This window comes from Panthera tigris, chromosome A3 (genome assembly GCF_018350195.1).
Source record: "Panthera tigris isolate Pti1 chromosome A3, P.tigris_Pti1_mat1.1, whole genome shotgun sequence".
Classification (NCBI taxonomy): Eukaryota; Metazoa; Chordata; class Mammalia; order Carnivora; family Felidae; genus Panthera; species Panthera tigris.
The window spans coordinates 98,298,715-98,315,701 of record NC_056662.1 but is presented as its reverse complement, the minus strand read 5'-3'; positions in this window follow the sequence as shown (position 1 = coordinate 98,315,701).

Below are 16,987 nucleotides of genomic sequence, written 5' to 3'. Positions count from 1 at the left end.
ATCAAAATCCTCACTCCCTAGAACAGCACTATTCAATACAAATACAAGTCATGTAAATAATTTTAAATTTTCTAGAAGTCTTATTAAGAAAAAGAAATAGATAATGTTAATTTAATTTAATTTTTTAATGTTTATTTATTTTTGAGAGAGAGAGAGACAGAGGGAGAGAGAGAGAGAGAGAGAGAGACAAAGGGTGAGCAGGAGAGGGGTGGAGAGAGAGGGAGACACAGAATCTGAAGCAGGCTCCAGGCTCAGAGCTGTGGGGTTCTAATGTGGGGTTCGAACTCATGAACTGTGAGTTCATTACCTGAGCAGAAGTTGGACGCTCAACTGACTGAACCACCCAGGTGTCCTGATGATGTTAACTTTAATAATACTATATTTAACACAAGATATCAAAAACATTATCTTTTCAACATGTAGTCAACATAAAACTATTGAGACATTTTACGTTCATTTTTTACACACTAAGATTTTGAAATTCAGTGTGCATTTTTACTTGCAGTGCATCTCAATTTACCAGGCATATTTTAAGTGCGCAGTGGGTGCATTTGGCTAATACTTACTGTGTTAGCATAGCTATGGAATCTACAGTTTGTTGAACATAATTGTATTAACTGCATAGTGAACTATCTGTAGCTTCTATTCTATAGTGTGGTTCAGTCATTCTTGAGTCATCTGTTTTTATTATAAAACCAGGTTAAAGAATCCCTCAGCATTAGGACTGTTTCTTCATCTTTGGCTCTGCTTTACTTTAATTTAACTTTCAATCAGGCTCTTCTTTCCTAAAGGCAATATGGCTACTAGGAGTTCTAGACTTATTCTCTAGCAGAGTGAGAGTGGTTTCCTCTTTCTCAATAGTTCCAGCAGGTTTCTAAGCACTGAGTCTGATTTGGCCAACCTGCATCACGTGCCCATCCCTGATACAGTCACTGGCCCAGAGGATGGAAAATTCTGACCGGTCACATACCTGCCCCTGGAGCTCTAGGGGAGGGGTTAAGTTCCATCCAAATTGATGACTTGTAAATAGGGAAAGCCCTTCCCAGTAGAACCCAGGTGCTATTACCAGAAAGGAAATGCATGCTGAGGTGGCAAAACATGGCTATTTTGAGACCTCAAAAGGAACAGGTATAGCCTAGATAATCCAGGGGCATAGCCAGCTTTGGGTAGTTTTATAAGAGCAATCCCCTTCCCTCAACCACAAGAAGTTTGTTAGAGGCCGCCAATGAAACCCCTTCTCTATATTTCTCTAGCAATGGACTTTGGTTACTCATATAGATCATGACATGTGACTAAAATATCCGATGTCAAGCTCCAGTGGGAAGATTGTGATGAATACATTGATTTTGCCACCAAACCAAGGATTCGGAATCTCTGAGGCTGGAAGGGAAAACATCCACTATATCCAGGTTTCTTTGGGATCTCTCTCATATTTAATATAAACACTAATGTTCTGGAAGGACCAGGACATGTGACTATGGATATTCAACAGTCCACACCTTAAGGAATGGAGACTAGAAGCATCCCTAGAGTCTAAAGGGCAATGGACCCGAGACCAGCCATAAGAATCTGATGGACTTTGGAGTGTGACATGTAGACTGTGACCACAGCTGGGGGTGCTGAAGGAGCTATCCAGAGGAGGTGGGGAATTCCCGAGCATCGTGTACTCCAGGGGTTGGTTAGAACCATAACAGGATAGGATGAGCCTAGGCTAAGAAAGGAGTCTTCAGAGGGTCCCTACATGCTCTAACAAAGCTCTGGGATCCCTATTGTTTTGGTGCTACTTGAGGCCTCAGAGAGGAAGCCCAGCTTTGTGAGTGGCAATCCTGAAGAGGTAGGTACCCACAGGCCAGCAGGAAATCATTATGTCATCTGTTGGGATCGAGGACTTGACAAAACTATACCATTCATGGAGGTCAGCAGAGTTCATTGCTTTGCATGCATCCTTCTAGAGAATGCCCCACTGATGATGAGAAGATAGTCACTGAAGAAGTTTTGTGCCATGTATACTCTTAATCATCACTGCCGTGCAAAACTCCCTCAATAGTGAGTATAGCAGAAAGAACATGGGGCTGAAAAGCAGAGAGCCTGGGAAGGAATCCTGGCCCTGCCTCCAATTAGCTGTGTGATTCTGAGCAGGCCCCTAAAATGTCCTGCATCTCAGTTGTCTCATCTGTGAAATGGACACAGTGATAATGCTGGTCTTACTTTACTATTCTTGTATCAGTTCATCTATTCATTCATACACTATTTATAGTATCTGCTATGTGTGTGGCACCGACTTAGGCACTGTGTATAAGACAAAAGCAGTTCCTGACCCAAGAGAGAGGATCAAATAAGATATTAGAGAACAACTATCCCATAAACTTTAAAATTTAATAAACATGTAAAGGGTAATCACGATGATCACATTATATTAATAATTCAGCTTCTTATCTTCTCAGATAGCTGTTTATCTCCCAACCTCTCCCCATAAGCATGTCGAATATCCAACATCAGCAGTTTTCCTCCTTTGTAGAAGAGATTTCATTTTCTCTGTCAGTCTAGGCAAGTGCTGCAGTGTTTGTATTTATAATTGCCCCCCTACAGGCTCCCAGGGCCCCGGGGGGCCAGGCTTGTCAAGGTCGTTAAGAAGCAGCCTCTTTGGCCCTTGTCACTGCACAATCATCAGCCCCCAGAGCCACACAGGCAAATGTGTCATTGATGTGTAATTAATGAAGAGGGAGTCCAGCCCTACATTAACACAAACAAATAAAGGCCTTGTCAGCCATGGGGGTGTCAATGAGACTTTTGTTCTTGTAGCAATATTTATTGTTACAAAATGCTGCACAGTCGAGCGGGAAGGGAGTGCTTTTGTGGCACTGGTGATGTGGCTATTTGCAGCGAGCCACAGGGACAGGCATCAGCTGGATCCTTTGATTAATTCAAAGTTCCATGGGCTGAAGTGGATGAGGGAGCTAGAGGGAACATTCTTCTATTTAAAATGTGTGTGCAGAGTTCCTGATTGTGAGTTGCCCTTGCTTTCTGGAAGCTTAGGGGCTTTAAAGCACTTTTGTTCATTCCAATGATAGGAATTTACTGAGCATTCCCTGTGTATAGGTGATAGAACAGGACGTGGACTGCAAGTTCAGGTACTTTACATGTAGTTGATGGGGATTGGAGTTCCCTGCGGCTCAGGCAATCAAAGATGGAAGGAATCCTAGAGCTCCTGTTGTCCAACACTCTGGGCAGGAATCCCTTCCATGTGATGACTTCTGAATGCTTACTCATATTTTTCCTGCCTATTGTTAGACCAACAGAGCAATGAGTCACAGCATCTAATCCAAATTCCTCATTTTTGGAAAGAAGATAGAGAGGGGAGGGCAAAGAAAAGTGAAAGTGGAAAACTGACATCCTTCCTCCTCTCTGAAGGCTCAAAGAGAGCTAAAAGCATGAACACAACTGGCAAATCCAAAGTAGTCTTATACTGTATCTATAAACCAAGATCAACTTTAATTCATGGTCATCAGATCACACAGGGTGCGTTGTTTAGTTCTGGGGCATCTTTAGCACTGATCCATATCAAAAATTTTATGCACAACTTAACCTGTCTCTGAACAAAAGTTCCTGTGTCTCCAGCCTTCCTTTCTGGAAGTCTCTGCTTCCTTTCTCTCATCACACATATTTTTCTACCTTACCTCTGTTCCCTCCTCCATCCCTCCAGTCATAGTTTTTCTGTCTTTCCTGGACTATGGTGTATTGCTTCAGTCACTGCCTTGCCATGAATGTGCCCAATTATCTCACTCCATGGGCCTTTTGCTGCAACTTCTCCATACATTTCCCACTTTTGATCAATTTGACCATCTGCTTCTCTGCTCCAGTTCTCAGATGGCTGGATGCTGTAGATAAGGGTACAGGTGTGGTTTTCAACTTTAGCTAGATTCTCAGTGCTGCTCTCTGATCTTCCTACAAGGTCCCAGTTGGTATCCTCATCTGTTCATCACAGCAGCTCTTATACAACTCCATTTACCCCTCAAATTTATTCTGTGAAAGTGGGCTTGCTTTCTCTTACCATGGAGGAAGTTAAGGCCATTAGGCATGAACTCTTCCATCCCCCTCCTCTTACTGTTACAGATTTATTCATCTGACTCATGTCACAAAGGTGTCTCTGGGTCCTCTCCAAATCAATGATTCTAGTGGGTGCAGTTTATTTGGGAGATGATCCCAGGAAACATCAGTAGGAGAGTGTGGAGTGGACAGAAAAGGAAGGCAACCAAAAAAAGTTGTGTTATCAAGCAAGTTTCCTCCGTAAGTTACTGAAGTTCAGTCCTCCTGGGAATTCTGGGAGTCAGAATAGAACATGTGCTTTGAGTTACCCCATTGAGGAATGAAGGATATTTACACAATCATGTCCCATCATTTTTGACAAAAGCCTGCTCCAGGGATCATTAATTTTTCAGAACTCCTAGTCTGATGCAATTACATTCTCTTGGAAGGGTAAGCCCTTGTACCAACTGGTAAAACTTTGGAAACTTTGGGTGATCTACTTAGCTCTTACATATTCTGTTTTCTCTTCTCAATGTATTATTTAACCAGAAATATTAGACCTTTTCCATGAAGTAATGGTTATTTAGTCCTTAAGAATTTTAGAATAATAAAAATGTCATCCTCAATCAAGCACCTGGCTCCTGCATTTGAAAGCACAGCTTTCGAGAGACTTGTGTGTGCGCGTGTGTGTATGTGTGTGCACACAAATTTGCACATGCTATACGTTTACAAAAGACTACCTATGGCTTGATCTTGTTATGTTATATCTTCTTTGAGGTAATTAGCCACATTCTTTTTTTATTTTTTAAAATATTTTCATTTATTTTTGAGACAGAGAGAGACAGAGCATAAGCAAGGAAGGGGCAGAGAGAGAGGGAGACACAGAATCCAAAGGAGGCTCCAGGCTAAGCTGTCAGCACAGAGCCCAATGCAGGGCTCAAACTCATGGAGTGTGAGATCATGACCTGAGCTGAAGTCGGACGCTCAACCGACTGAGCCATCCAGGCGCCCCAAACATTCTTTTGCTCTATATCTAATATTGGGGGGAGGCAAATTATGATGATGATAAAATATCCCTGAGAAATAAAAAATAAGTTGGAAATATTTAAAATATTATCTCCCCACATCTTATCTGTCAGTGTGCCCCCTAGTTGGCTGCCCATATTACAGACCATACTTCTGATGGCTAACGTCCACCAGCATCCCAACTGATGTTCAGAACTGAAGTCATTCATGTCTGGCTAAGTCCTTTCTGCTGAACCTGTTAACACTGAAGCCACTCCATTTCTGAGTTCTCCATATCTCTCAAGACTTTAGCATAACCACACTTTGCTTTTGTTTCTACCCTATATTTCCAGATTTTTGCCCTAAGAATTAGTCATGAACTCTTGTAGCTTACACTTACCCCTAAGCCTCTGGTTTCTTTAATGTCTCTAAAGTGTATCTTGTCATCCCCACATCCACTGGGGTAGAGTCCCATCATCTCCTGCCTGGCCCCAAACGGGGACATAAATAGTGAGGCTCATCATACAAAACACTTTGCACAGCCCTGGTGCACAGTATATGTTTACTGAGTGCTACCACTAAACTGAAGCTCATAATCAGTCTTCCATTCTCCACCCTGTTCTAAAGCCTGCTTGAGAATAATCTTTCCAGAGAATCAGGGGGGGTTCCGGAAGATGGCGGCGTAGGAGGACGCGGGGCTCACAGCGCGTCCGGCCGATCACTTAGATTCCACCTACACCTGCCTAAAGAACCCAGAAAACCGCCAGAGGATTAGCAGAAGGGAGTCTCAGGAGTCAAGCGCAGACTAGAGGCCCACGGAAGAGGGTAGGAAGGGCGGCGAGGCGGTGTGCGCTCCACGGACTGGCGGGAGGGAGCCGGGGCGGAGGGGCGGCTCGCCGGCCAAGCAGAGCCCCCGAGTCTGGCTGGCAAAAGCGGAGGGGCCGGACAGACTGTGTTCCGACAGCAAGCGCGACTTAGCGTCTGGGAGGTCATAAGTTAACAGCTCTGCTCGGAAAGCGGGAAGGCTGGAGGACAAAGGGAGGGAGAGCTGCTGAGCCCCCGGACGGCAGAGCTCAGCTTGGCGGGGAACAAAGGCGCCAGCGCCATCTCCCCCGCCCATCCCCCAGCCAAAATCCCAAAGGGAACCAGTTCCTGCCAGGGAACTTGCTCGCTCCGCGCAAACACCCAACTCTGTGCTTCTGCGGAGCCAAACCTCCGGCAGCGGATCTGACTCCCTCCCGCTGCCACAGGGCTCCTCCTGAAGTGGATCACCTAAGGAGAAGCGAGCTAAGCCTGCCCCTCCTGCCCCCGTGCACCTTGCCTACCCACCCCAGCTAATACGCCAGATCCCCAGCAACACAAGCCTGGCAGTGTGCAAGTAGCCCAGACGGGACACGCCACCCCACAGTGAATCCCGCCCCTAGGAGAGGGGAAGAGAAGGCACACACCAGTCTGACTGTGGCCCCAGCAGTGGGCTGGGGGCAGACATCGGGTGGGACTGCGACCCCACCCACTAACTCCAGTTATACACCACAGCACAGGGGAAGTGCACTGCAGGTCCTCACCACGCCAGGGACTCTCCAAAATGACCAAACGGAAGAATTCCCCTCAGAAGAATCTCCAGGAAATAACAACAGCTAATGAACTGATCAAAAAGGATTTAAATAATATAACAGAAAGTGAATTTAGAATAATAGTCATAAAATTAATCGCTGGGCTTGAAAACAGTATACAGGACAGCAGAGAATCTCTTGCCACAAAGATCGAGGGACTAAGGAACAGTCACGAGGAGTTGAAAAACGCTTTAAACGAAATGCAAAACAAAATGGAAACCACAATGGCTCGGCTTGAAGAGGCAGAGGAGAGAATAGGTGAACTAGAAGATAAAGTTATGGAGAAAGAGGAAGCTGAAAGAAAGAGAGATAAAAAAATCCAGGAGTATGAGGGGAAAATTAGAGAACTAAGTGATACACTAAAAAAAAATAATATACGCATAATTGGTATCCCAGAGGAGGAAGAGAGAGGGAAAGGTGCTGAAGGGGTACTTGAACAAATTATAGCTGAGAACTTCCCTGAACTGGGGAAGGAAAAAGGCATTGAAATCCAAGAGGCACAGAGAACTCCCTTCAGACGTAACTTGAATCGATCTTCTGCACGACATATCATAGTGAAACTGGCAAAATACAAGGATAAAGAGACAATTCTGAAAGCAGCAAGGGATAAACGTGCCCTCACATATAAAGGGAGACCTATAAGACTCGTGACTGATCTCTCCTTTGAAACTTGGCAGGCCAGAAAGGCTTGGCACGATATCTACAGTGTGCTAAACAGAAAAAATATGCAGCCGAGAATCCTTTATCCAGCAAGTCTGTCATTTAGAATAGAAGGAGAGATAAAGGTCTTCCCAAACAAACAAAAACTGAAGGAATTTGTCACCACGAAACCAGCCCTACAAGAGATCCTAAGGGGGATCCTGTGAGACAAAGTACCAGAGACATCACTACAAACATAAAACATACAGACATCACAATGACTCTAAACCCATATCTTTCTATAATAACACTGAATGTAAATGGATTAAATGCGCCAACTAAAAGACATAGGGTATCAGAATGGATAAAAAAACAAGACCCATCTATTTGCTGTCTACAAGAGACTCATTTTAGATCTGAGGACACCTTTAGATTGAGAGTGAGGGGATGGAGAACTATTTATCATGCTCCTGGAAGCCAAAAGAAAGCTGGAGTAGCCATACTTATATCAGACAAACTAGACTTTAAATTAAAGGCTGTAACAAGAGATGAAGAAGGGCATTATATAATAATCACAGGGTCTATCCACCAGGAAGAGCTAACTATTATAAATGTCTATGCGCCAAATACCCGAGCCCCCAGATATATAAAACAATTACTCATAAACATAAGCAACCTTATTGATAAGAATGTGGTCATTGCAGGGGACTTTAACACCCCACTTACAGAAATGGATAGATCATCTAGACACACAGTCAATAAAGAAACAAGGGCCCTGAATGATACATTGGATCAGATGGACTTGACAGATATATTTAGAACTCTGCATCCCAAAGCAACAGAATATACTTTCTTCTTGAGTGCACACGGAACATTCTCCAAGATAGATCATATACTGGGTCACAAAACAGCCCTTCATAAGTTTACAAGAATTGAAATTATACCATGCATACTTTCAGACCACAATGCTATGAAGCTTGAAATCAACCACAGGAAAAAGTCTGGAAAACCTCCAAAAGCATGGAGGTTAAAGAACACCCTACTAACGAATGAGTGGGTCAACCAGGCAATTAGAGAAGAAATTAAAACATATATGGAAACAAACGAAAATGAAAATACAACAATCCAAACGCTTTGGGATGCAGCGAAGGCAGTCCTGAGAGGAAAATACATTGCAATCCAGGCCTATCTCAAGAAACAAGAAAAATCCCAAATACAAAACCTAACAGCACACCTAAAGGAAATAGAAGCAGAACAGCAAAGGCAGCCTAAACCCAGCAGAAGAAGAGAAATAATAAAGATCAGAGCAGAAATAAACAATATAGAATCTAAAAAAACTGTAGAGCAGATCAACGAAACCAAGAGTTGGTTTTTTGAAAAAATAAACAAAATTGACAAACCTCTAGCCAGGCTTCTCAAAAAGAAAAGGGAGATGACCCAAATAGATAAAATTATGAATGAAAATGGAATGATTACAACCAATCCCTCAGAGATACAAACAATTATCAGGGAATACTATGAAAAATTATATGCCAGCAAATTGGACAACCTGGAAGAAATGGACAAATTTCTAAACACCCACACTCTTCCAAAACTCAATCAGGAGGAAATAGAAAGCTTGAGAATAATCTTTCCAAAAGGCTAAATAAATCACATAAAAATTTTCCATGCACCCCATTGCTTATATATAGTATAAAGGCCCAACTCCTAAGCACATGCCCGAGGCCTCCCATGAATTGGTTTTTGCCTTTGTCTCCAGCCTCATCTCCTGCAACCTCCTTTTTGCCTATTGTCTGAACACATGGACTCACTGAGGCATCTGAGCACACGCACGCTCTGTGACTTCACTGTACTCCCTTCCCTTTGCTCCTTCTGCTCTGTATGCTCTTTCCTCTGCTATATGCCCAGTGACTCCAAATTGCATTAGAAGCGGGGCTCAGTCACCTCTTCCCTGGAGCTCCTGTGCTCTTCCAGTAGAGGAGATCACTATGCCTTTTTCAGGCCCTCACATGTAAAAGGTGGATGAGGATAGTATCAACCACATAGGTGGCTGTAGGGGATTAATGATAGAAAGTGATATAAAACATGTAACTCTTCCTGATGCCTAATCAATACTTGATGCATGTTAACTTTTTAAATTAGTACTTTAGAAATCTCTACCATGAAGATCGTAGCCTTTGGTTGTCATGAATGTGCACAGTCCCAAGTGCCTACCGGATATGAACTGTGTTTTACTCATTTTTGTGTCTCCAGTACTTAGTATTATGTTAAATAAGCGAATGAAGGAAACCTATCACTGCTATAAGCTAACACTTACCTACAGATCTGTAGGTCAAAAAAAATACCCCTTAATTATTTCACTTAATCCTTAAATCCTTGAATTAGGGCAGTGAAACTATTCTGTATGATATTATAATGGGGGATACATGATATTAGACATTTGTCAAAACTCTGACTACAACAACACCAAAAGTGAACCCAAATTTAAACTATGGACATTAGTTAATAATAATGTGTCAATATTGATTCATTCAGTAACAAATGTACTACACGAATGCGAGATGTTATTCACAGGTGAAACAGAGGGTGGAGGAAGGCAGGGGTATTGGGAACTCTACTTGTGGTTCTGTTTTTCTCTAAACCAACATTGTTCTGAAAAATAAACTCAACTAATTAAAAAAAAATAGCTTCATGAAGCAGTGAGGTCTAGTGGATGGTATTACCCAAAGATCAGAGAAAGTGGTGCGAATGGCCCAAAGTCATGGAATGAAATCAGAGATGGGATCGAGGTTTTCTTATGCTGGTTTTCTTATGAGGTTTTCACCTTCCATAGTTAGTACAGGATGAATTTTAATCTCCATTCAACTTTGTGTGTGTGTGTGTGTGTGTGTGTGTGAGAGAGAGAGAGCGGGGGCGGGGGATCAAGCAACTTCACCATTGATATTCTCCTTTCGGCACTTTTAGAAAGTAAGTCTTAGGTGGAGTGGAGTTTATTAGGGACTGTATGAGAATACCCTTCACAAGACTAATTTAGAGTCTTTATGACTCAGTAGAGGCTGTCAATCCTAAGTTATTTGACGTTTAATTCCTGCTGATGTAAATTTTATATGACAAATAGTTTCATTTAATTGTGTCACCTCTGGCTTATATACACCATAAAAGGTTTCAGTTTTAACAGCCAGCAACAAAAGAGCCCTGGATGAGAGAAATAGTGTTGAGAAAACTTGCAAGGGCATGGCTGGCTGGAGAAGGCGGGTGGCTCTCTGGCTGGGGAGATCTCTGGAGGGAGGCTGGACTTACGGCAGAGGTATACCTGTACCTGTGTGTGTGCTGAGCACCCGGACTGGTAAGGGTGCTACTTCCTCTTGAGATTTTGACTGAATACACTTTTCTTCCAGCAGTTAGTCCACACACCTGTCCCTCCTCTGGCTCATCCTTTCCACTGATGGATTTTACACAAAGGGTATTTGCTTTGTAAAAACTATGGCGTGCATTAATAATAATTTTGTAATGATTTCATGAAAATTCCCTAACTTTGTATCTTTGTTTCTCTATATAAAATCACTGTACTTAGGGATGAAGGCATGACTGAATCCCATTAAATATTAAGAAGCGCTGGCTTGTATCTATGTATCAACAAACTACTTATTGAACTTCTACTGTATGCCAGGCTCGGTAGTAGATCCTGTGGAAAATGAGTGGTCTCTGTCCTGAAGGCATTTTCAGTTTATTGGGAAAATCTGATATACCTATATAATGAGATAATAGTAAAAAGCATATATGGGTGCAGGACTTTATGGTTTATTAAGGACTTTCATGTGTCCTTTGCAACAATACTCTCTAGGGGAGTAGAGAATATATCTTTCCCCTATTATTGGTGGTGACTGAGGCCCATGGTGTGACAGCTGGACTTTCATTTTCCAGAACTGGTGCTCTGTTCTCATCACACTTTGTGCACATGCTTCTATACGCACTCTACAGTCTCCCAATAAAATATGAGTTCTTCCAAGATGTTAATGACACAGAATATTACTCATACTCCTGTGTATGCCATTGTTGACAATGCCTTGGTCCTGATTTGTACAAATGGTGGGCATTTGTACATTTCTAATTATAAGGAAATCAAAGTAGAGACTGGCTAATATAGGTTCATTCTACACAATAAAATACTTGTTAACATCCCTCTAACCAGACATGTATTTTATTAAGGTACCCTATATGTTAGATGTTTCTCCTTTTGCATGTAATATTCCTTCACAGTACCAACTTTTGCTTATTTAAAAATTCTATCCTCTATGTGAAAGAGGTGATTCCTGGAAAATCTTTGAGAATGACTGTCACTACTTATGCCAGATACCTCCCATGTATTCCACCTCATCCATTCTTCACACTCCTCTGTACTTTTTTACTCTGCCCTCTGCCTGGAGAGGCTGACCTGCATGAACTCTATCATTGGACATTCAGTGCCCTCAGGAGGAAGTGTCCTGTTGGATTTGGCCAAGGGGGATCTGGGTGGGAAATCAATGGGAAGGAAGGGGGGTGGGGCACAGGTTCCAACTCTGTGAGATCATCTTGACCTGGCTCCACTGCTCCTCTGTAGGGTGGCCATCTCTCCTTCCTGAATTTTCTTATTCTCCTTGTCCCATTAAAACTAGGGGAAGAAACAACTATTTACACAGAAGACACTCCTATTGACAAAGGAAACACCTTATTTATAAACAGTCCTTTTACTCAACTCTTCTTAAATTATCCTAATCTAAGTGTGCCTTTTGTTTCCAATTGGGGCACTCTTTTCTATGGGGATCCTTAAAGAGTCTGAGCACCTTTAAAATTCTGTGCTCCATACACCTGCGTCTCTCTGGCTTATCCTTTCTAATAATAGATGTTTGGTAAAGTAAAACCAAGCACAATGAACTTAGAAAACCCAGGCCATATAGAAAAAGCGTATGTGACATGAATAATAGGGTGGGAGTGGAGGTGGGCAGAGCTGAAGATGAAAGAAAGGGCATCCTTCTCGTGAGAAGTCTCTGTTTCCTGTCTTTGAGTGACTTACAGTGTCCTTGTGGGTGTTTTGAGATACACAGAAAAAAAATTTTCCTTGTGAAGGTATATTGCTAAAATGCACGTTATATGTATATTGGGGAAATAGAATAGAGTATAGTGGGAAGAGACCAGGAATAAATTTGTGATTCACTACTTACTAGATTCAATATCCGTTAACTTCTCTGGAGTTTTGTAGACTTATATGTTCATGACAAACAGGCCTCTCACACTGCTGCGGCTTCAGACAAAGTATGGAATAATCTGGAACACAGCAGAAGCTATAACTCTGGGCTAAAACTTGTCAGGAAATGTTCACTTGTTTTCATCAGCCACACCAAGAAAAAAAAATGGTCACAGACTAAACAGACAAACAAGAATGATAAACTAAGGAACCAAAGGGTACTAAAAACAGAGGCTATTTTGGCAAAGCTCATAAACTCACCTTATGGAGCGAAGCCCATCAAAACAGATGACACCCATATAAACTCCCACATAAAAGAGCAGAAAACCAAGATTAAGCCAAGACTGTGATGGGCACTTAGGGACTCCTGGGTTTTGTGAAAGGCAGAAGTTAGGCTGTACCCCCAGCTGCCTACCAGAAAGAGTCATGTTTGGGCTGAGTTCAAAAAGTCAGTCTAGATTTTTCCCCTCCTCCCAGTGAGTGGGGAACTCTGCAGCAAATGTTAACTGCCCAGATCCCTGTTGTGCTTCCTTTCCAAGAATAACTTTGTATATAAAGGAATTCTGATGCCCAAAGATTTGGGAGATTTAGGAGGTGCATTCTTCCAGTAATCCCTGGGGCATTCTACAATTTTTTTTTTTTTTTTAAGGGATTAGAGACCAGTCCTATATATCCCTGGTGAAAACACCAGCCTTCAGCCTGCTCCTCAGCAACATCCCTCTCATCCTTATGTAACACATCACAACTGCCCTTCCCACCAACAACATATGATAATAGCAACCAGAAAAAAAGTACCACCTCCTGTCATGACCATACAACCTTGCCACCAACAACAGCGGCTAACACTTATGAGCACTTACTATGTTCCAGCCTCCATTCTGTTCCTGTTAAATGTAGCATCTCATTTAAACTCAGCAGCAGTCCTATTTTGCAGATTCAGTGCCTATTTTGAGGCAATCAAGGCAGAGAAAGGTGAAGTGCTTTGCCCAAAATCCAATGACTAATAAATGGAGACGTCAGCCCTACTTTTAGCCAATAAGCTTTACTGGCTTCTGATACCCTACACAAGCTGATCTCAGCACTAATCCCTCCTCGTAGCCTCTTTCTCTATCCCATATGTCCTCTCCCCATATTCCCCTTTCCTCCAATGTTTTCTTTTTCCCCCAATATTTTTCAGAGATAACACACTATGCTAATGCTGTTATGGTAAAATAGTACCTTCACATTTTACTCGTTTGGGTAACAAAAATATTGTACAATCTTCTGCCTGATGTATGTAAATCAAGTCCTAATAAAATTAAGACTATGCAAGTTTGTGTCTGTAAGTCAGTTCCTATTAAAATTCATACCACTTTACTTGGTGATTTGATTTTAATAAATCTATACTAAGCAAATAATTAGTCCCCTGAGTATTGTCCCCACCCCTCTAAATCTATTGAAATCTATACATTTATCAAGGCCCAGAACAGTTTCCTCCATTTTTATGAAACTTTTAAGGTCACAAAGAGCTGTCTATCCTTTGGATTTCCCTCTCATGACTGGCATTGCTAGTTAGCAACGTGTTCAAATTAAGTGAGCCTTTATGATATCCACAATGGACCTGGATCAATGTCAGCTGGGGAGACAAAGGCTAAGAAGACATGAACTATGATCTTGATATGTCACCTATTATCCTTTCTCCCTGACTGGCCTGAGGTCTCTTTGAATGCAGGGACCATTACCGATTTATTTATTTATTTACTTATTTATTTATATAATAATAATTACTATTATTTTTATTTTTATTTAAATTCAGGTTAGTTAACCTATAGTATAGTATTTGTTTCAGGAGTAGAATTCAGTGGTTCATCACTTATACATAATATATAGTTTTTTCTTCTTGGTGTGGCCTGATGAAAATATGTGAACGTTTCCTGACAAGTTTTAGCCCAGAGTTATAGCTTCTGCTATGTTTCAGATTATTCTATACTTTGTCTGAAGCTGCCTGTTTGTCATGATGATCTGGGCACTGGCCAAGAGGCTTCTACCCTTCGTGTGCCCAGAGACAGAAGTACCCAGAGAACCCATGTCTAGACTCAAGGTACACATGTCCATTGCAAAATGGGAAACGAGCTTCTCAACTTTGAGTTTTGGATAAAAGAGCCTTCATCCTTAGATGACATTAAGTTGTAGAATACATCAAACTATTATTTGGCTATCATCACCTCAGTCACAAGTTAGTTTATAACATTTACTCCCTTGTAGGTGTTTTAGCAAGACAGGCCACTTCTGACAAAGTGACAGGAGCCAGGAAAAGTCCTGGACCTGCCTACACGGGGAGAGTAAACTATACCACCACAGCTGGGGGCTCTGGAAAACTAAAGAAAGTACCTCAACACTCCCTGTTTGGTGGTTCTGTCTGTGGTGGTGGTGGTTGGAAAAAAGAAGCTTGTAAAGGGGAAAATCATTACAGATCTTTGTTGACAATCTTGATCTTACGGTGTTGGGTTATTTATCAATAACAGCAAATCAGTGCAAGAGACTATGGAAAGAAACCCAGTGTGGAAGGGGCAGAGCAGAGATTCCTCAAGAATATTCCTTTCATTACCAGACCATCTGAGGGAAGGGAGTTCAGTGCGCGTGCACACACACACACACACACACACACACACACACACACAAATAAGACATATTGGTTGATACCATGATTCTTCCTTTCACAGAACAAAAATGAGTCTCTCATATCTTTCCATTAGTTGGTGAGTTGCCTCAAGTGTTGGTTCACAATTGTTGTTTTGTGGTCTCAGAGGATCTAGGAGTAGGATAAAAATTTATCTTCAGGTGGTAGAGGTATAACCCCTTTGAATATCAACAGAAGAGAAAAAAAAGATTTATTTCCTTTTTAAATATCCATGCTAACTAGACTAACCCTCTCACAGGCTCGAGAGCACTCTTGAAACACCTCTGATTCCAAATTTCTTTTGCCAGTTTTCCTTTCCTGTCTAATCTCACAAACACAAACCCAGCTCAAATACTGCCTTCTCTATCTTTTCTTCTTCTAAGCATATAAATTGATGCTCCTTCAGCTCTATCTTTTTCTGAGTATGTTCCAGTTTGCTCATTTCCTTCTTGAAGTGTTGATGCTCAGACTTAACACAGTGCATCAGATGTGGTCAAATCAATGTTAGCTAATACTAAAACAATTATTTCCCAACTTTCAATAGCATGTTTCTGTTGATGCCATTGAAGATGGCAGCCAAAATCCACAATTGGTTCTTTATTCCCTAAAACTTCTGGGTCTTTCTTCTCTAGCTGCTGCTGGGCCATATTCTTACCCAGGTCTGTTTGCGCAGTAGACTATTTAGAGTCAACTCTAGCAATTTACATTTATCTTTGTAAAGGTGACATCTTGTAAGATGCAGCTCATCACCCTAGCCTGTTAAGAGACATTTGGAACTGGATTACAAGAAACTAATTTTCTTTTCATCCTAATGTCATTCATGTAGTTGAAGGGCATGGCTGGAAACTCATAAAAATGTTGAAAAAAACATAACTGAAAACACACTCAAGTGCAGGATGGCTGTGCTGATTAGCAAGAAGCTCCTGTCCCAGGCCTAATTCAGGCCCACAGGAATCCAAGCATCACTGGGCACAGGCCTGCTCCCAACATTAAGCTTCCAGCACCTCCTCTACTTGAGCCTCTACTACTGCTGTCCATCCCGACCCTCTTTTCTGTTCTTCTCTGACCCTTTGCTCCTGGAAAGGACTGGAATGTCCCCTTTCTAAGCTGTACTTTTCCTTATGGATGTCCACATGACTCAAGTCCCCATTAATGTCTCCTATTCCTGGACCACTCTTTGGCCCTGAATTTATATTTCTCATTACTAAAATAATTATTACACTAGTAATAGTTAACATTGCTTGAGCCTTTAATATATACCCTGTCCTATGCTGAGTGTATTATATACATTATTTAATTTATCTTCACAGTACCTCTGTGCACTGTTATTATTGCCCCATTTTATAAATGACAAATCTGAAGCTTAGAGAGTTTAAGTCACTTGTTCAAACTCACCTTGATGTGTTATGGCTTCAATATAGATCTCTCTCAGTCTTTTAAAAAAAATTTTTTTTAACATTTATTTATTTTTGAGACAGAAAGAGAGAGAGCATGAACAGGGGAGGGTCAGAGAAAGAGGGAGACACAGAATCTGAAACAGGCTCCAGGCTCTGAGCTGTCAGCACAGAGCCCGACGTGGGGCTCGAACCCACGGACCGCGAGATCATGACCTGAGCCGAAGTCGGACGCTTAACCGACTGAGCCACCCAGGCGCCCTTAGATCTCTCTGAGTCTTTACAGGTCTCCCCTTGTGGATTGTAAAGTCTTTGAGGGTGCAGAGTAGTTGTAAATTTCTCTATTTTCCTATCCAACAGAGATTCCTCACAGAGTACTGACAGTGAATATACACTGGGGCTTAATATGTATGTATTGAATTAAAGA